Source organism: Culex pipiens, chromosome 3 (genome assembly GCF_016801865.2).
Source record: "Culex pipiens pallens isolate TS chromosome 3, TS_CPP_V2, whole genome shotgun sequence".
Classification (NCBI taxonomy): Eukaryota; Metazoa; Arthropoda; class Insecta; order Diptera; family Culicidae; genus Culex; species Culex pipiens.
In genome coordinates, this window is record NC_068939.1 from 164,785,704 (window position 1) to 164,807,355 (window position 21,652).

At 33.1% G+C, this 21,652-nt stretch overlaps 1 protein-coding gene across 6 annotated transcripts in view; it reads right to left on the reverse strand.

Annotated features, from left to right (window-relative positions):
- The window catches only part of LOC120419233 (UDP-glucosyltransferase 2), an 86,228-nt gene that overhangs the window by 62,536 nt on the left and 2,040 nt on the right, over positions 1 to 21,652 (reverse strand). For 3 of the 6 annotated variants that reach the window (XM_039581892.2, XM_052710270.1, XM_052710269.1), the window contains one exon: positions 17,532 to 17,662. The gene's annotated coding sequence lies outside the window, so the exon portion shown is untranslated. Of the gene's footprint in view, positions 1 to 17,531; positions 17,730 to 21,652 lie in introns of all 6 variants that reach the window. The other 3 variants (XM_052710268.1, XM_052710267.1, XM_052710266.1) reach the window with 1 other exon arrangement.

Below are 21,652 nucleotides of genomic sequence, written 5' to 3' on the forward strand. Positions count from 1 at the left end.
AATCACATGTTGCAACTTTATATTGATGCAATTGAATGTGATTTTTTTATAAAGTTAGAAAAAACAACTATACAATTGCTTTAACTGCATAAATTAATATTTTCTTTCTATTGAAAAATTTAAATAAATTTAAAAATAATTTAAAGAAGCTTAGATATTTTTTTTAAAACCTTTTAATTTTCAATATGTTATAAATACAGAATCAAAATCAAATTTGAAAATACTTGTTACGGCATTATTACAGAATATTGAGGCTCATCTTCCAGAAACTGATACATCAAAATTTATAAACAAGCGTTTCTTCAAAATTTTAGCAGCAATCGATGTTATTTTTTGAAGTAACAGCCAGAACTTTGCCGTAAACCAAATGCCATCAACATCATCCAAATATTATTCCAACCTCAAAAAGCGTGGCACGTGCCGCCCAATGTTTCGGAAACTGTTGTCCCTCCACCCAGGGGTCAGGGGCAGAGGAAGGGAAGCGATTCACAGTTGCCATAAATTTGCACACGAAAACAATAAACCAGCAATCACAATTCGGCGAAACCGATCGGAACGCGGGCCGACCGATTTGGGGCCTGCTTAGTGACCATAAAGTCCGTAAAGGGGAACCCGGCGCACGTGCACCGACTGGCAGTGGCTGTGATTAGTGCGGCTGGGAATTCTGGGAGGGCTTGGAATGTCGACTCGTGGCGGGACATGCTCGATAATAACTGCTGCATGATTATGGGTTTGACGAGGACGAGGCTACCGGGAAGTTCAGTTGTGGGAAGAGTTGCCCCGAGGTTAATTAGCAGAGGCCGTGGTTGATGAGTTGCAATGCGGAACATTTTAACTATTCAATTTTATGATTTATGGAATCCCTGGGGAAGTACATTTAGCATGCAAGTTGATTTAAAAAGGGCTGAAATCATTTCTTAGACTTAGGAATGAAATTTGCATCATAGATTTGCCCATACAAGCAGCTTTTGATTCGATTGACTTTTAACTTTTAATCGTAACATTTTTTTTAAGAGGTGCCTTTTCTTCATCAAATATCTTTATACCAGGGATGGAATAATCGTAAAAAAAAACATTTTCGCTTGCGAACTTTCTTCAAGCGCAAAGGAGAGAGGAGACGATACACGAAAAAGAAAATCGCTTCCGAACTTTTCGAAAAAATCAATCAGCAAAAGATTTTGTGTTATTTTCATTGTTAGCACCATTTTAACTGCATTATTTTGTTTTGTTTACAGTCATTGTTCATCTGCGAACAGTGACAGGTCATTTCTCGACGTGTGACATTACACCTCGTCACCGTCGTGTTAAATTGCCGCGCGTGCATTTTGGGCCAAATTGAGTTAAGAACGCCATTTTGTGCAGCTAACAATGCGTCACCTTTTGACCTTCACAGATCCCCAAAACTCGATTTCAATCGTAAGATATTCAGTTTAAACCGAAAAAACTCCGTGCATTGTTGTCACTTTTCATATGAAAGAAGTTTCAATTTTGTCATGCTATCTTGACACACCCTGATAATTGATGTATGTGCGACAATTGGCCAAAGGGATTTCAGGTCAGAACGCGTTTGACGCAAGTACGAGTTCGACTACCGTAAACGTTTTCAATTATAACTCGGGACTCCAGCAACCAAATTCTATCAAACTTCAGGACATTGCTCAAAATGGCCAGCTTAACAAAACTTATTTGTTATTGTTTACATTGCGTGCTCTTGTTTTTGTTCATTCAAGGTCAAACATTAAAACGCGTTTTTTTCTCGGAACGTCGATATTACTTAAAACGGTGCACTTACTACAATATAACCCAATCCAACCTCGAATCCAATAAGCATAAAAAAGAAGAACTCTTGAAATTTTAATATTTTTTTTAATTATCACGATTTTATGAAAAAAAATAGAAAAGTTATTTGTTTTGTTCTTCTTTGTTTCGTTATTCGTTACACCTTAAAAAATTACAAAAAACACGAAATTTTAAAATGAATTTTTTTGTTCTAAATGAAAAAAATAACCCTTTTGGGTTATTGCAGATTCGAAAAGTACATTAAATTTCCCTTAAAATGGCATGTCCCAAAAAATTTCCTCCCCTGTATATAATATATTTTTTATTTTTTGGAAATCATTCAAAAATACGGCATTCCTTTTAAATAGTTTTAACAGTCCTATTTCATAGCTCAATAGATGGGTTTTTTGATAACTTAAATATTGTAGATTTAGCTGGTAGATGGATTTTCCGGCATCTTCTCACGGTTGTTGGAAACGATCGTGGATAGGCTAGGGGTTCCCAATTCGTGTGAGAAAGTACAATTAGCATAGCATAGTATTGGTGTCTATCCGCAGTTCCCGAGCAGACGGAAATAACGCGGGAATAACATTTTTTGTTATTTGAAAATACTAGGCCAATAACATTTTATGTTATTTATAACACGATTTGTTATTCGCCGTTATGATTTTTTTGTTATTGGATTGTTATTGTAATAACAGACTTAAAACATTTTGCGTTATTCTTCGAACAAATCTTTGTTATTATTTTTTGTTATTTTAACAACTAATCCGATCATCCCAATAACAGTTTGAGTTATTCTTCCATAACAAAAAATGTTATTCCCAAGTTGTTTTGACTTTCAACCAATATCAGACCAATAACAAATTTGGTTATGATAACATAAACTGTTATCAAGCTCTTATGCAAAAATGGATTTTGCAAGAATATTCCATAACATTTTTTGTTATTTTAACAGTATTTGTTATTGAAATGGCATGAATTTTGTTATTACCGTCTGCCCGGGTTGCTACTCTTTTATTGACCAGGACCTCCAAGAATTGCTCCGTGGACCACAGATAAAGAGTAGGAACCAATCATCACCATTTCGCAACTTTCAAATGTCCCTATCATGCTAGTCAATCACAGCGCCGGCCACGACCAGTGGTAAGACACGGGGAAGTGGATAGGAATTTTTAGTCCAATACTCGAGTGATGAAGACTGCTAAATCGGCTGCGTCTTCGACAAAGTATCACGTGAGATTTGAGGGTGTTAGTAAGATGGGTGTGAAGCCAGGATTCACCGTGGTAAGTGATGTGGCCGGTCAATGTTATTTATAGTCCTTAATTCTTCGTATGTTCTTAATACTTCTAGTCAACTTAGCCTCGATGGTCTGGTGGCATTTTTGTCTGCTGACCCAGAGGACGGGGGATCAACCCCGCCGTGAGCTAATGAATTTTTCGTTCATATTCAAGTGTTCAGAATTCTTCTTTCCATAATTTCTCGATAGGAGCAGATGGGAATCGAACCCAGAACCTTCCGCTTACAAAGCGAACAGCGTAACCATTTACCCCCCCCGATTCGTGTGAGAAAGTACAATTTATAGAAAAAATAATGGATTATTTTTTGTTATTTTCAATCACTTCTTAAAAATCAGGAGTAATTGTTCGAATATGCTCGCAATGTTTTTTTCAGTGGGATAACTACTATTTGTTTTTTGAAAAAAGTTTAATTTTCAACCGCATGATCACCCCTAATTTTGGCTCGATGCCGCCGTCATGCGACTGCGTGCTTCGTTTGTTTTGTCAACAAAAGTTGAAAAAAAGAGAGGGGAGATTTTTTGACACTTCGATGCCCGCATTTGACCCGCCGCCTACTCTGACGGTCGGTCGTTTCCAACGACCGAGTCTAGTAAGGAACTGATCGTACAATATTTTCATAAACGTGAAGTTCCAATAATGATTATTTACCGCATTTTTTGTGTTAATGTTAAAATTTACATTTGGTTAAAATTATTACAATGATTATTATTGTATTTTTTTTTATTGTGCAGATAGGTAAAAGACAAAAAAAGTGGGCACCAAAGTTTCCCATGCAATCTCATATGGAGAAAAATTAAGTTATTCAAATGGATTAAATTATTAAAAAACAAGTTTAAACGATAAAAATACCTTCCAAGCGAAAAAACAATTTTTTAACACATTTCCTTAAATATATTTTTTTAAATTAAGAACTATCACAACATTGAACTACTTTGTCAAAAAAAACTTTTAGATTAATCATTAAATCAAGGAAACAAGGGAAGGGACCGTCGAGAGCGTGAGGTATCAAATTATAGGACGAAAATCAAAGTATGCTACCTGAAGGGACTGATTTTTTTTAAAGCTGCTAGCAATATTGATATCGAGAGGATCGACAGCCAGAGAGTCGACTGTATTTTTTAAAACTACGAAAACTATCGGTAGATATTTTTTTTTATTTATCCTCTAAAAAACTGTATACAAAACTATTTACAACAATTTTTTTTTTATAAGGCCGATGCAAATATTTTTCTATGAAAAATATATTTAAATTTAAATAACAAGCCAGAATTTCAACATTTCAGTGAAAAAACTATTGGAAAATGCATTATGCACCCGTATAATTTGTTTTGAAAAAAAGTTAGATTTGCGGCTTCAGACATCGAACATTCACTAAAATTTAAAAAAATTAAATAGCTCAAACATGCTCAAAATGATTCTAAACGCAGGGGAATGCATTTTAAATTGATTTCAGTTGGTTGCACTTAAATTTCCTTTAAAATTTTAACTTTGAATAAACTTTGTACCAACCTAATAAGATTGTTGTTACAGTAATGGGTGCAAATGTTTGAAAATTTTGAATAAGAAGAAAACAACTTCCTTGGTTGCAGTTTTATTTCTCAGCAGCAAGTTTGTTTAGAACCGCAAGGAAACGATCGTGTCATTAAACCCTACTCTCATCGGCGTTTATTTACGCAACCGCAAAAAAAAAAAAAACGATAAATCCCCCTCACCATAACCGATTTTTTTGTTGTCAATTTCGCGATAGATTCGCGAGCGGTGGCGCGTTCGCTTGAGGAAACAAACACAATAAAGCACAATTGTGTCTAGGTTGTGTTGGTTTGGCTTGAATTAGCTGCGGCGCGTGTTTTGCTTAGAAATTAGCGCCAAGTCGGGGACCTGCTAAATGCTTTCTTCTGCCGGCCACACATTTGGCATCCGGAATCGGTTGATGGTGTGGTGTGGTGTGGTAATAAAATGCATGTAGGTCCCCCTCGTGGTGTTTGTTGTGAGGACGTAGGAGATCGCAATCGTAATCGGATGGAATGGGTTGGTGATCACGTTTTGATGAGTTATTGTTATTGTTTAGCGAGTCGGGGAATGTGGAAAGATGTGGGAGCTTCGGTTATGAATAGTTTCAGTTTTGAAACTAACATTAATTAAAGTACTTGCTTATTAGCGTGGCAGTGCGTGGCCGAATGGTTACGCTGTCCGCTTTGTAAGCGGATGATTCTGGGTTCGATTCCCATCTGCTCCAACCTTCCATCGGATGAGGAAGTAAAATGTCGGTCCCGGCCTTGGTTGTTAGGCCGTTAAGTCATTCCAGGTGTAGGAGTCTTCTCCATGCCATAAGTACAAACAACACACCAAACCAAGCCTACTCCGGTGGAATCGCTGGCGGCGGTTGGACTCGCAATCCAAAGGTCGTCAGTTCAAACACTGGGGTGGAAGGTTCCTTGGAGTAGAAAGAGGTTTGGGTGCTCTCCCCATTCAAGCCTTCGGACTCCTAGGTTCGAGCAGAAACTTGCAATAGAGACCACAAAAGACCCGGGGGTCGTTAATGTGGATGGTTTGATTTTGATTGCTTATTAATTTCAGATCATAGGAAAAAGATCTTACTTCCGATGATTTGGCAATTATGAGGAAAATACTTCTCCGAAACTTCTTGGAAAGAATCCAATTTCCCCCCGAAGTTACCTGACATTTCCACTCCAATCAGAGAGCTTCAATACCTCAGATGCTTTGAGGTGATACTTTTCTCATCATAAAAAGAACGACCCATCACTATCACCATAAGCATCGCCATAATCACGAGATAAAAGCGCACACGTGTGGGGACGACCCGCAGCAGTCGGGACTGCCCAGCATCAGATGCGTGTACGAACGTACGTACGAAATCATAACCATCCGCGCCGCCAAGAGAGTAGAAACAACAACACAACAGGTTGCGCAACATAACATCACAGACAGTACACGCACTCGAATTGAATGAAACGCATAATTTCAAGAGAGAATCTCTTGGCGAGGAGAAGTGCTCGCTTGGCGCAGATAGATTTTTTTTCGCACGAGAAATTTTTTTTAGAAACATTAGAAATTAATTTCAGTAACATTTTATTCGAAATTGGAAAACACGTTAAAAATATTATTGTTTTTTTAAAAATAATCTGAGATTTTACTTGAGTAGACATTAGGGCGACAAAAAAATATATATTTTTTTGAAAACCTCAAGAGATACCCGCCAAAATCCTGAAACGATATTTGCCCAATACATTTTTGCGATTTTTCTCATACAAACTTCAACGATCAGTAGCGACCCTAAAGAATCGAGCCAGGGAATATCTTTTTACAACACCAATTCTTCAAACTTACGTGGAATTTCCCGAGGATTCCGAATATGTCAAAATTGAGCCCAAAATTTGCCTTCCTGAGGCTTAAGGGCAAATGTTAACAAAATTGAAAGTTTCTTGGAGCCCATTGCAAAAAGATATTAGGGTTTTATAAATATCCATTTTTAACAGTAATTTGCAAAAGCTCAGAGAAAAAGTCAAACCAATCCGGGATCTTTATGGAACATTTTGAAGTGCTTCAAAATAGAGCAAGAATTGAATAAACTGAGCAAAAATTTAAATGTTCCACTCTTAAAAAAACTGTTTTTTTTCATAATTTTAACCATATCAAATGAGTTAATTTAAAATTTTGATTTTTTTCGTTTAGGTTTATTCAAGACATTTTAAATCGAACGCTTATTTGCTGAGTTATCGTAGTTTGAAATTTAGAAATTTTTTTCTTTTCTTTTAGAGATTATGCCTTTTTTTCATCCTTAAAATTCATGATTTTTTATTGAAAAAATGGCAACACTGCCAAACAAATTTTGACCAACTTGTGTCATAGCTCAGAAAAGGTACACACAAGTTTCATCCAAATAAAAAATACAAAAATTAAATTTGCTTAAAATTTACTCATGCATCTTTAAATCTTTAAAAAAGCAGACTTTAATGCAAAAATTACACCGATCTAAAAAAGTATGGGAATCCTTTAAATCCTTTACAATTTTGGAAATAGGCAAAAAAATTTCACTTTAAAAGACATAACTTTACTGAAAATGGATAAAATATCATACATGCATCATGCTATGATATTGGTTTTTGCATTCAGTCATAACAGCTTATTTACTAGAGAAAATTGAAAATATTTTTAGAGAAATTACACCATTTACACCACATGTTGACTCTGGGGCTTAAGTGGGCTCAAATAATGGATCAGTTCGTGGTCTGCTGTGTCAGGAATATGTTTTGGGAACTACAAAATAATATATTATATTGAATATTTTTTTATCTCGTTAGGAAATTAGATTGAAATTATTTTGTATATTTGAGGTTTTATGTGATACATTAGGTTTTTTTTTAGCTTTTAAATCGAGATAAAATCAGTTCTCACCGACATAATATTTTGGGAATTAATTTTTCTGACTCAGAACAGTCTCCCCCAACAACTTCCAGTTGGAATTTCCGAGGTGCATGTAAGTTGCATAATAATCTCCTTCTTATCCACCGTGTTTGACAATTTAACTACTTTATCACTTCGAATTGCTACAACTTTTGACTAACAATTAAAATTCAAATGTTCGAAAACGAAAAATGTGTTTTAAGATTTTCAAAAATTGCTTCTTACCTCACCCCTGATGTACACAGATTTGAAAAATTCGATTTTGACCGCTTTTTATGTTAGTGGAGTTTTGCAATGTTTTCAAAAACTGTTTTTATTTTTTTATCCGATTGCTTTGTTTTCTAATAAATTAATGTAAAAAAAACACATCTATGTACTTGAATTAAAATAATCATGATTGTAATTGTAATTTGAAATTTCACAATTCCTTTTATGTTTTCCAACGCAATTCTTGAATTATAATGCTTTATTCCTTTTTCGAATGTTAGTTTGAAAACTCCCGCATAAAGAATTAATAAGCTGTTGAATGGTAATCCATATCTCAGCTTAGGATAGTAACTGTGTAAAAGAAATTCTTAAACAGAGCAAATCTCTACACAGAAAAAAATAATGTAAATTTGGAAGCTTTAATTTTGGAAGGTTGAATATTACCTCTTTTATGATGTAATTTTACCTCAATTTAGACTGAAAAAGTGACATTACACCAGAAAAGTGGTAAAATTACACATTTCCAGAGGTAAAATTACACCTTTTTTCTGACATAAAAGATGTACCCCTTCCCAGATGTAATATTACCATGATTTTTTTTTTCTGTGTACGAAATCGGTATTTTTTCTTTCATTTTAATTTTTGTATTTTTTAATCCGGCTGAAATTTTTTTGGGGCCTCCGGTATGCCCAAAGAAGCCATTTTGCATCATTAGTTTGTCCGTTTAATTTTCCATACAAATTTGGCAGCTGTCCATACAAAAATGATTTATGAAAATTCTAAAATCTGTTTCTTTGGAAGGAATTTTTTGATCGATTTGGTGTCTTCGGCAAAGTTGTAGGTGATAAATATGATACACAGTAAAAAAAATTGGTGATTTTTGATTTCACTTTTTGTCACTAAAACTTGATTTGCAAAAAAAACACTATTTTCATTTTTTTATTGTTTTTTCTGATATGTTTTAGGGGACATCAAATGCCAACTTTTCAGAAATTTCTAGAATGGGCAAAAAAATTTTGACCGGGTCATGAATTTATGAATCAATACTGATTAAAAAAAATCGAAATATTGGTCGCAAAAATTTTCAACTTAATTTTTCGATGTAAAATCAAATTTCAATCAAAAAGTACTTTAGTGAAATTTTAATAAAGTGCACCGTTTTCAAGTTATAGCCACTTACAGGTAACTATTATGAAAATGGTAGCAGTTATTCATTTTTTAAAATTTAAGTTTTTTTTTGAAAAGCTGAGAAAATTCTCTATATTTTGCATTCTTGAACTTTGTTGATACGAACCTTATGGTCCGATTTACAATGTTAAAATATGAAGCATTCGTGAAATTTTTGATACTTCGCCCTTTTGAAATGTTAGTCTTGATCTAAAAAAATTTATTTGAATAACTGCTACCATTTTCAAAAAAGTTACCTAAAAATGGCCATTACTTGAAAACGGTACACTTTATCAAAATTTCATTGAAATACTTTTTGATTGCAAATTTGATTTCACATCGAAAAATGAAGTTGAAAAAATTTTGCGACCGGTATTTGGATTTTTTGAAAAAAATCAGCATTGATTCAAAAATTCATAACTCGGTCAAAGATTTTTTGCCCATTCTGGAAATTTCTGAAAAGTTGGCATTTATGTCCCCTAAAACATTCCAGAAAATAAAAAAAAATAAAAATAGTGTGTTTTTTTTTCAAATCAAGTTTCAAAATTTTTACCGTGTATCATATTTTTTCAGTGTAGTCCTTATCCATACCTACAACTTTGCCGAAGACACCAAATCGATCAAAAAATTCCTTGCAAAGATACAGATTTTCGAATTTACATAAATCATTTTTGTATGGACAGCTGCCAAATTTGTATGTATGTATGTATGTATGATCCCCATACCTGCAGGCAACTTGGTCCTGGAACACATGTGAGCGCTAGGTGAACAATTCGATCATCTGTTACTCCGTAGTCTGTACACCCACGTGCTTAAGTTTTTTTGCACGAATTTTAATGCTACAAATACCAGCGCATAGATCAAAATGGTTTCCCGCTTCCCAAGCGCCGGAAATTTGTAGCGGGTGTAGGGACACTTTGCATAGACGCCCTTGCTCCCATCACGTCACTGAGGGTATGGAGCGACGAGAAATTAATAAGCATGCCCCCCAAGTCGAACCTTCATTTGAGAAGCAGGCAATCCACAACTCACAGCGAACGACTAAGGGAACACCCTACCGCGTATATAATAAGGTTGGCGTGGATGTCTTGAGTGATTTGAGCGAATGTAAGTGTATTAGCGAGAGAGTTTTTTGTTTTAGAAAAGGAACGGGCTCACCAAATAATGTAATCTTCAAGACCGGCTTCATTTGAGTTCCAGGAGTTTTCCGATTTGATAAACTTGCGACCGGATGAACTCCCTTCGACTTAAAACAGCCAACGACAACTTTCAGCTGGGATTGGCGACGTTGCCGATGGACTCCTCCGTTTTCCATGAAAGTGTACCGGATGAATTTGCTGCTGCTGGAAAATCTTGACTGATCTTGATCTTGTCTATGATGATTCTTCGCGTTGGAATCCGGAATGCAGCTCCGATATCTGCAACAGGCTCGGGCTCTACGTTATTTGGCCGTTTTGACACCAAACCCCTTTTCGAAATCCAGGTTGAGTTCCAATTGCTCCGCTGGATACCACTACTGAACCGCTTGTCCTTGACCACCAAGTTTTCCACCGAATATTGCCAGAAAAGCGCAAAATTAAATATTTATTACATTTTTTGGATGCAAAATTGAAGAACCAAATTGACAGCGAAAAAAAAATTCGAACCGCACACGCGCATGGATTACTTCGATCTTTTTCATTGTATGGACAGCTGCCAAATTTGTATGGAAAATTATATGAACAAACTAATGATGCAAAATGGCTTCTTTGGGTATAACGAAGGCACCAAAAAAGTTTCAGCCTGATTAAAAATTACAAAATAATCGAATGACCGGAATCTGAGAGAACTGCTTAACAACGAAATTTCACCATTTTTATTTTGAAAAAATAAATAATTTGAGCATTTTTTTAAATTTAAGAAAATAACCCTTTGTAATACACAAGAAGCTTGTTTAAGAAGGTCCAACTTGTAATTTAAGTTGAGTTGTTTTGAAATAGATGTAAATTCAAAGTTTATTATTCAAATTGCTCTTGAATGCCAAAACTAATAAAATCGTTTCACTTTTATATCAACAACCGAGAGCAATCATGGAAAAAGCTCATGTCGAACATTCTGGGTATGCAAATTATTCATAAAGATTCATGGTTCGGATTTTCTTGTAAAATTTCTAAAAAAATCAGAATGGAGAATGTAAATTGTTTAATTTAGACCAAAAAGAAAACCAAATTGATCCAAACAATAAAATTGTATCTTAGAAAAACTGATGATTTAAATATCTAACAATCGATTTGAAAACCTGTGCCACACATTTACTAACATTTTGGGGATGTTTCAAGACATTTCCAAAAAGGCCAAGTGAGCACAACGGCAACCAAAGCCAGAGGTCGGTAAAGTCGCGGCGAGAGTGGTAATTTAATTACACTGTCCCGGCGTTCGCTGTCGGTGCGTGGCATCACCTGTGGCCGGCACTCGCTGGTCCCACTGCTGCTGCTCCTCCCAACCAAGCAGACGGACAGATCAACCAGACAACTGCCAGACAAATGTGGGTCCAACATGTTGAAAAGTCTCCGACGTGACTCCAACAGAGGGTTGGAGTTTTTTTTAGGTCGGTTTATTTCCAATTTTTTTTTGCAAATTTTAGACTGATTAATGAAATTAAATAAAATTTGATTTTCCGAAGCTAAATATTTGCCACAACACTTCAATTGAATCCATTTGCTGTGGTTTTCACCACCTGCTGGGACGATCACTTCGCCGTACTCCGTGTCTCGCATGGACCGCTTTTCGGGACAGATTCTCGCAGAAGCCTCCAAGAAACCCCCTGAAGCCATGGAATTGAATTATGCTATTAACGAAACAAGCAGCGCGAAAAAGGGATTTTTGCGCGAGCAAAGAAAATGTAAAAGAAGAAGCCAACAATTTAGGTCGATTTTGGGTCAAAATTAACTAGCAAAGTACCGCCACCGTAGTATCGTGTGGCTTCCAAGAACGAAAGGAACCCTCCTACTCTTAGCTGGTGTTCATTTTCACTCTCTCTAGCTCTAGGAAAAGTGCGGTCACGAACGCGGCGGGGGCGTCAATGGACCTACTTCAAAATACAGTCCCAAAGTGCTTCTGGTGATGAAAGGAGCAATTTTGTGGCGCTACTCTCTGCTCGGAAGGTTCAACCCTGCTTGAAGGGTTACTTTAAAGGCGTTAAATTTCAGTCGAAAATTGTCTTATACAACTTTACCCCAAAAGTGTGTTTTATTGGAAAAATGTTGAATTCATCTGGCGTCACTGGCCAGCAAAAAAAAAAACATTTTTCAAACCAAATTTTTCTTTTTCTTTGTGGCCAGCTGAACGCGCGTTGGTTGACGTCGGCGATAAACACGAGTTTTCTCGGAATCTGGGGCCCACGATGGAAATGAACACGATACCGTCAACGAAATAACGAGCAGAGCGCATCCAGCAAGCATCTGGTCCCAAAGTAAACTGATTATTGTTTTTGGTACCGGCCGCTGTAAATTCACTGTAAACAAAAACCTGCGCGACGTCGTGGGTTGGAAATGTTCATTGATGGGGTTTTCCAGTTGTCCGCGTTTTTTTGCGTCTTCTTATTTGTGACTGCTAGACTCACCTGAACAGCGAAATTCAATTTTTAAGGGGGAAAAATTTTCTTGCATGCAAAAAGTGAGAAGATGATGAAAAAAAAATCCATTCCGAAAGAACATCAATCAGATTTTTTTTGAGTGAATTTCTTTGCACTATTTAATTTGAACTGTTTTCATTTTTATTACAATTAGAGGGTGACGATTCTCGAGATTTTCAATTTCGAGAGTTGAATTTTGCAATTTCCCGGGAATTCCCAGGATCCCGGATTTTTTTAAACTATGCCAAAAGTGCCAAAAATTTAAATTGAAAAGTAATACATTCGTTTCTTTTCAATTAATTCAGTTCAAATAAATAAATAATTATCCAATGAAACGTTAACTTTAATAGCCTCATTGTTTCGAGTAACTTTTTCTACCTTTTGATTTTTTTTTAATCTGCTCATGCAAGATCGTTTATTGAGCTATTTTGGACTCAAAATTGTAGTTTAAAATGTTTGCGAATCTGCATTCGCACTAAATTATTTTTCAAAAGTTGCACAAACTTTTTGCATAAACTTATTATTAGATTTTTGTAAAGTAATCATATAGCTACTATATAATTTCCAACATCGGGATTTATGCAATATGACGACTCAAAACAGTGAAAGTTGTTTTTTTCTTCATAAGGGGTTACATACATGTAAATTGGCAAAAATGCCAGCACACACTAAAAATTTTGAAAATTCTATGTTTTGGAAAAAAACGCTCACAAAGTTTGACAGCTCGATTTGCGCAAGGCAAAATTTCAAGCTTAAATCGTCTCTTACTAAGTTTAATCATGAAATATCTTCATGAAACATTCAGGAGTGATTGAAAACCACCTTTTTAGTGGATTTAATAAATTTTCTGTAAAATGTAATTTTATGATTTTCTATATGTAACCCCCTAAGATGCACTGTAAAAAATCATTGATGAAATATTTACAGTTATCAGAAAAACATGAATGTTAACAATTGGCGGACCTCAACTTTACAAAGAATGCCAGTGTTTTTTTTTCCAAAATATAATTTAATAAAAAGGTTGATGCGAAACACAAAATAACATCTTGACAGCAAAAAAGGAATTTGACTTGATTGATACAGCGAAATTAACTAGCTTAGAATAAAAAAAAAACTAGATTATGAAGATAGCTATGCTCGAGAGAAGATGTGAGAATTGAACTTATCTTGAAAAGTTTTTTTCCTCTTAGAAATATTAAATAAAATAATATTAAAAAAAACTTTAGTTTTTCATTTCTGGGGTGTAACTGTTGAGTATGCTTAAAGGTGAATTTTGGGATCAACATTTTTGTTTTGCTTTTCTCAATTATAATTATTGGAATTTTTGGAAAGTAAAAATTTACACTTTCTGAAAAAGAATATAAGAGAAGCATTGGTTTATATGAATTTGAACATCCATCATTGAACATCCAATGTTTTAGAAACAATTTCGAATTTTTCAAATGTTTTTTTGATTAGTTTATAAAATTTTGCTTCGATATTTACTACATGAAAATTTCCCAGGAATCGAGAGATTCAAAAATGGTCGATTTCTCATGAAATTTTTCCCGGGAGTTCTCGCTCGTCACCCTCTAATTACACACATAGTTATTCGTCTACAAAAAGTGGCAAACCATTATGCAGCATTATAAGTTTTACGTGAAAATTTACTGATAAGAAATTCACAAAATTGATTCTTTGAATTTTCATTAGTTCTTGCATGGTAAAGGAGCTGTTCTCTTGTTGATTTATCTCTTTTTGAGTGTCAACAGAAAACCTTTGAAAATTATTGAACAAAAAAGTTAAGTTTTGAAATTTTTATGTTCAATGATTTTTTTCAGAGTAAACCAATCATTTTGTATTCTTTGGCAAAGTCTTACTTGGATCATGAACTTCTAAAAATAAATTGGTTGTTCAAAAACTTATTTCTACGAGCTTATTTACTCATTTTGACAGTAACCAGTTTTTTGGAAACTGACTTTTAGTATTTATACATAAAGATCTTTGAAAAAAAAAATTGTTTGAAATATCTATAAATCTTAACATTTTTTTTTAAATTGGCAATTCTGTGAATGTGATTTGGATTTTTAAAACTTTGTTTTTGTTTTTCAATTCTTTTGAACGTCAAAATCAATCGGATGCAAAACAATAAAATTATGAGGTTTTGTTTTTCAAATATCTCATTGAAAACAAAAAGGTTATCAAATAATATTGTTTCGCAATTGTTGTTTTCTTATAAACATGAGCTTTTCTTTAAATTATTTAAAGAGATCTCGGGTTAGTTTTTAAAAGTTCCTAAATGCCAGCTGTAAACAAGGATGTTTTTCTATCGGTTCTCGGTCAATTTACGAATTATCAAATCTGATAATAATTTGATTTGTCCATCTGCACGTTCTTTAAATACTTTTTAGGCTGGTACTAATATTTTTAAAAGTTTTTGTCGGCCCGAAAAATCAGGGAGCAAAAAAAATATTTATCTCAAATTTCAATGAAAATTTATGCGCGTTCAGCTTGAATCAATTTGAAATGCATTACCCTGCGTATAGAAAAATTTTCAGCACGTTTGGGTTTATTTAAAAACATCTTTTGATTTTTTGAAAATTTTCCATTGTGCAATTATGCATTTTGCAAGTATTTCTAGCATAAGCAGTGCCTTGAACAAAAATGCAGGTTGTCAAACATTCAAAAAAAAAAAAAAACTCCGATTAAACATGAACAGTTCTTGAAAAATAGTGAATGGATTTTTTTCAAAATAAATTTTCAAATTTTTTGTTTTAAAAAAAAACTTCATAATTTTTTGGAAGATTTTGTTAAATCAAACATAATTAGGTTCCTTGGAGTCAACCATACCCTTTCTCAGCCTATTTCTATTAACAGCCTTTCAGCACTTTGATCATGAATTACAGCTTTCATAAAGTGTTTTTGACTGTTCCAATGTAACAAATAGCTCAAATATAAGTGAGCAAGCAACTCTCCATTGTTGTCTACATGTGAAAATGATGATTTAGTAGCGGAAAATGGCAACAGTGATGAGAATTGGTCGAACAGCTTAGAGTGATTAAAATGGGTATATTTCCACTAGTGTTTCCATTATCAAATTTTTGGCTTTTCAAATAATTGGAAAATTCGTAATTAATTTTCAGCAGTTCTTTGCGAGATAATGGGGTTTAACAAAATTATACTGCGCTTTTTTTACGATCATTCCAGCTTGTTTTCGTATCGTTTTGCTTTTTTTAAAGTTCAAAATTTAAAAAAATTACAAAACAAGATTAACGGATTTTCAATTATTTATATTAAAATATAAACTAATCTTTTCCCATGATTAATTTTAACAAAAAAAAACTTTCGCCAAAATGCCTGTTTGAGAAATGACCCTCAACGTAATGACAATTTGGTGAAACGATTTTCGGCAAAATGTACTAGATTCGCAAATTTCACTTACACTCTAAATTAGTTTTTACTTTTCAAAAGGCTTCAAAAACATGAAAATCTCTTGGAAAAGCTACATCAAATAAATGTCAGACAAAATTACAAGACAATTTAAAAAAAAAAAAATCTTATTTCCAATAATATTTTACCAGACATGGCTCTAATGGAGATATCAGGCTATGATAAACAAACAAACAAACTCGCACTTTTTCGTGTTTAACATTTTGCCAAACTCGCGTCAATCTGCCAAACTGCAGGCAAACTGTCAAAAGTGTGAGTTTGTTTGTCATAGTCTAATACCTCCTTAAATTTTCGGACAGACCGTAGTAATAAATTACGGCAAGGTTTTGAAATTCCCGAAAATTAAAAGTAGCATTTTAAAATAAATGAATATTTAAAATATCGATTCAAAGAGTTTTTTTCTACTATTTTAAACTATAATTTCTTCTTCAGATAGAAAAAAACTAGCTTGAAAATATAATAGAAAATATATGTTTATTTTGTAAGCAATACCTCACTTCGATTAAAATTTGTCATACAAAATAACTCAAACAGAATTGGTTGAAATTACACTCGAACTTTATTCAAAATTTAAATTTTATATAAAAAAATGAATGTAAATATCCATTAGTTGATATCCGAATTATACTATTATAAATTCAGTGATCGTAATCGCATGAACAATGGGAAAATGTTATAAACAAGTCAAAACAATTTCCCCTTCTTGGTTTAGGGTTGAAATCTTTAGCTTCAATTTGACTACCAAGTATTCTTTATTAAGATTTTCTAAAACTTAGGATTTTTCGATTTTGTAAATTATTGCGATCTTGGAAGAATCTTTTTTACTTTAGAATTCAGGCTTACTGATTTAAACATTAAAATTTTAAAGTCGATTTTTTTTCCAAAACAACAAAGAAGATTTTTTTTGTTTTTTGATTTTTTTTTGAAGCCGGAGTAAGAGTCAGAATCAAAAAAGCCGGAGTAAGAGTCAAAGTCGGAATAACTGAAATATACATCCAACTCAAAAATCGTGAAAAAATAGTTTGTTTCTGAAAAATATTATACATACTGCAAATATTTAAACAAAAACAGAATACATTAAACATGATTTTTTCTCTTGATGTGTTAACGTTGTTAAATAAATTGTGTTTATCACCTTGACATAATTGCAGATGCCATCTGTTAAAGTTGCGCAATTAGATAGATATTACTTTTTTCCCTGCCTTATTTTTTTACCCTCCACGACACTTTTGTTGAAAGCTTCAACAAAAAAAAGCCCCCCAGAGTTTCAAAGCAATATAAGAAAGCACTTATGCTCTCTGTGTGTGGACAACTTTGTTTTATGGTCACTGACCAACATCAACCAAGTCACGACGGAGAAAAAGGGTGTGTCGCTTTCGGAGGTGGGGGCCAAGTGAAAGAAGAAAATGACATTTATCACTGCGGCCAGACAAAACAAGAGCAAAGAGGGTATGGAAATGGTTGGTTTTTCTACTTGGACCACTGGAATTACAAACACAATAAAAAAAGGTGTCAAGCGGAGAGTGAAAGGGAGATTGAGTTAGAGGTTGATACTAAAAACTAAGAGAAGGTTATTGAATTTAATTTAGTTTTTTGTTCATGAACTTACCTTAAGAAAAGAAACAAGAATCTCGAATCCAAGTATTGAGCACAGCTCAATTTTTGTGTTTGCTTCAGCAAATCAGTTTGCACTTTTTATAAATCAGCTTATTCAATAATTTGACACTAAACTGGTGTACACTTTGGAGAAATATATTCGTTATTTCGCGATTTGACACTGCACAATTTCAATGAAATTCGTTTAAATCTTAACCGACAAGAAAATCAAACCAAAGTGAAAAAACCAGATGATTAACAGTCAAGCAAAAAAAAAAACAGGTTAATTTCCACCCCGACCGTCATTAACTCTTCTTTTTCCCGTGTGGCGCCACAACAAAGTTAATGTAATTTTCTTCAATTTGGTGTTTTTCCTCAATCTCTCTCTCCCTCAGTTCGGTTTCCGTTTCGTTGTTTTCCTCGGGTGCTTGATTGTTTCAATCAAACGGCCCATGATCATAAGGTCTTTCTTTTGCGGCGGCCGTCGATAATTGAGGTGGGAAAAGTTTCGATTTTCTTCACCCGATAACGATAAATTGCAAATCGCGATTGGCGGAAGCCAGCTGGGAAGGTGGAGATGGCGGGTTCGTCGCTTGATTCGACACAAATCGACGAGTCTCCGGAGGGCAAAGTTGATCAGGTTGCCCGGGAGGGAAAGCTTGGATCACGAGAATCGATTAACTGAACGAAATGGAGCAGAAAATTTGGTAAAAGGGGATTTTGTTATTACAAAAAGTGTCTTTTTAAGTGACAAATTAATGAATAAAATATAATCAATTTTAATATGGATTTTTATTCAAATCCACGGAAAATTATTCTACCCTCTGACCATTTCTCATTTTTTGTAATTTTCTTAAGGCCGATGAAAATATTTTTCATAGGTTTTGTCCTTCAAGTCTGGCCAAGGCAAGGTCGAAAATAAACATATTTATTTTGGAAAAAATGATAGTATTTTTGTTTTAACTCAAAAACCGATTTCGGTTAGAAAATGTTCAAAAGTTGACAAAACTCCTTACAAGAATTAAGACAATTTTAACAACAAAATAAATAATTCACCAAATTAGTTTCAAAATAGTTGAAATTCATAAACAGATAGCATATTAAAAGTGGTAATGTCATCATGAATATGACAAAATGATTTATTACATTTGAGTTTAAGATAAGCTTGACCTCCTTTAAGAGTCAACTTGAAAAAAATATTTATATAAAAAGAACCAAATTTGCTTTGAAAAATGAATTAAAAAACGTTTTTTGAATTTGCAAATGTGTTGATATTTTCTTTATAAGAAACTTGAATTTGATTTTAACATTACAGAACTCTTGATAAAACTTAGTAATTTACTTAGTTTAGGCTAGGTATTCAGAGTTTTTTTTTAAGTTTTTGTTTGGGCTCCTCCTTTAAAATCGGTCCGAAATATCAGGGGGCAAAAAAAGTTTTTTTTTTTTAAATTCATAGTTTAAAAGGAAATAGAAGTCTAACCAACTGAAAACAGGTTGAAATTAGAGGTGGGCAAAAAAGAGAGAGCCGCTCAAAGAGCCGGTTCACTAAAAAGAACGAACGATCCATGGTTAAAAAAAAGATCCGCGGTTCTTTTTAAAACTCCGGTCATTCGAAAGAACCGTTTCAAGATTAAACATATTTTTAAACTTGTGTCTTATTTTAGTTTAAAAATTAATTCATTGAATTTCCATCAAACTATACTATTTAATTTATGTTTTTGAGGAATGAAAATGTTATTTCAAATATTTCAATCCTTATAAATAAATGCCAAATTTGTCAAAATTGTTCGCCTTTTCGCCTTTTTTATTCGGGGTTGGTCTATTACAGGGGTGCCCAATTTATCTGGATTATATGAAATAAAAACAAACATAACTTTCAGCAATGTGTTTATTTGTTTTATTTTTATTTTAGATTATTTTGTTTTAAATTGTATTGAAATTGTTTTGTCGATTACAATTGAATGGTCGTAGCAAGTTTTTAAAGTTAAATTTCCTCAACATAAGAATTCATTAAAAAATCAGTGAGGCATCATAAAATTTATTGAAGCGAAAATTGGATTGAAATCTGGAGTTTTTTTTTGAAAAGGTCCAATAAACCAAATTTCCAGTTTTTGCTTTTTGGGTGTTTTTGAAACCGCCTTGAGTCAGGGGTATTTATTTATCCAGAAATCACCTCCAGAAAACACTTTTTGCATTGGTGTGCATTTTTATTCAAATATCTTACAAAATATTTTAAAATGATTTTAAACACACACAAAATTCAAAAAGGAATTCTGCAAATTTCTTCAAGCTATCAAAGTTTATATTAAAAATATTTTTATATTTGATTTCTTAAGTCATTTTGAGACATTTTTTAAATATTTCAAAAATATTTGCAGCGAACTTTGTTATCTGTACAATTAATTAGCTTTTTAAAGCTTTTTCCCGTCAAAATTTATTACTTAAAAGTTGTTTTTCTTAAAACTACATGAGTTTTTGCTTATTAATTAATCAAACAAAAAAAACTATTTTAATCAAATTCCTCAAAAAATAAAAACTCAAATTTGAAGTAAACACATTCAAATCTGTAAGACATTCAATATTAGTCATTCTGTACAACAACCCAAGTTTTTTTGTTTCTTATACTTCACATTTTACGTAATTGATAATTATGTTTTCTTGTCCCATTTATCAGTTTAACGATTGATTTTAAAAATATTAATATAAAAATGATAAAAATTAAATTCAAACATAAAAAATTTTTGAATACGAAACAAAAACATTGCTACAGCAAAAATAAAAAAAATAAACGACTAAATATTCTCAATAAAATTTATTTATCGAATATTTCATTAACAGCCTTAAGGGCCAGTCATAGAATTATTTTGAAATGCCATCGCGGGCCGGATAAAATGGCTTCACTGGCCAGATCCGGCCCGCGGGCTGGATGTTGGGCAGGCATGGTCTATTACAACTTCTTAATTAGTTTGTATAGAAAGAATCTTAAAAGCACTTGTGTCAATATTTGAAAACAACACAAAAGTTTTCAAACCCATATTTTCAGTTCCTCACGTTTAATTGGAAATTCCCTCGAAAGGATTTTTAACAAAATAAAAAAAACACTTTTACAAATTTATGTAAAAATTTAGCATCCCAAAATGCCTAAAAAGGTTTTTATTTATTTTTTCGAATAATTTATTAAAAATTAATTAAAATGGGTAAAAATTTCACCATGCTTTAAAATAGCCGTTTCATCTAAATTTTGAAAAAGAGCGAAAGAGCCGTTCAAAAGAGCCTCTCATTTCAATGAGCGGGCGAAAAAGAGTGGTTTTGCCCACCTCTACTTTAAACTGCTCTAGTGTTATTTCAAAATGTAAAGTACTGTGTAACATCTAAAAATAATCATCAAATTAGACAAAATTCGTATTTTTTTCTAAAAAATATTTAGCATATCTCAATTTTGAAGCAAAATTTGATGTGGATATTTGTAAAATATCAAAATTCATAATTTTTTATCCTGAAAATATGCCATCTTTTTGCAAAGATTTAACTGGTTAATATGCCATTGCAATTTTTTTTTAAATCAGCAGGGAAAAAGACATTATCCTGAAATTGAAAAAATCAAGAAAAAAGTAATTTTGATCATAAACTATTCAAAACTCATAAGAAACCATTCGCGTTACAACCCACAGGTCTTGGTGGTCTCTGTTGCAAGATTTGAACTTGAATGTAGATTTTAGCATTCACAGAATAATGTTTATATTCTACATTCAAAATTATATGGGGCGGCTCCAAAGCATTTTACAAATTTTAATTTTATAGATTCGCAAAAGAATATTTTCATGATTTCACAGTTTCGTGAATTTCATGGTACATTTCGTCTCAATCTTTTTATATGCTATTTGATTTTTCCCCTCGACCTAACCCTATTAACCTAATAACAATAAAATAGCCTGAAATTTGAGCGCAGAAACGACTAAACAACTTTGAAAATTTCAATGGAAATACAACTTCACTCAGCAAAAACTTAACAAGAGTCTTTTTCCCGACGTTATGTATAATTAGTACCTTGATAATTTTTAAATAATTTTTAAGGCTTGTACAAATTTTATTTAAAGTTTTTGTCCCTTGACTCTGGTTTAGGTCTAGGGAAAA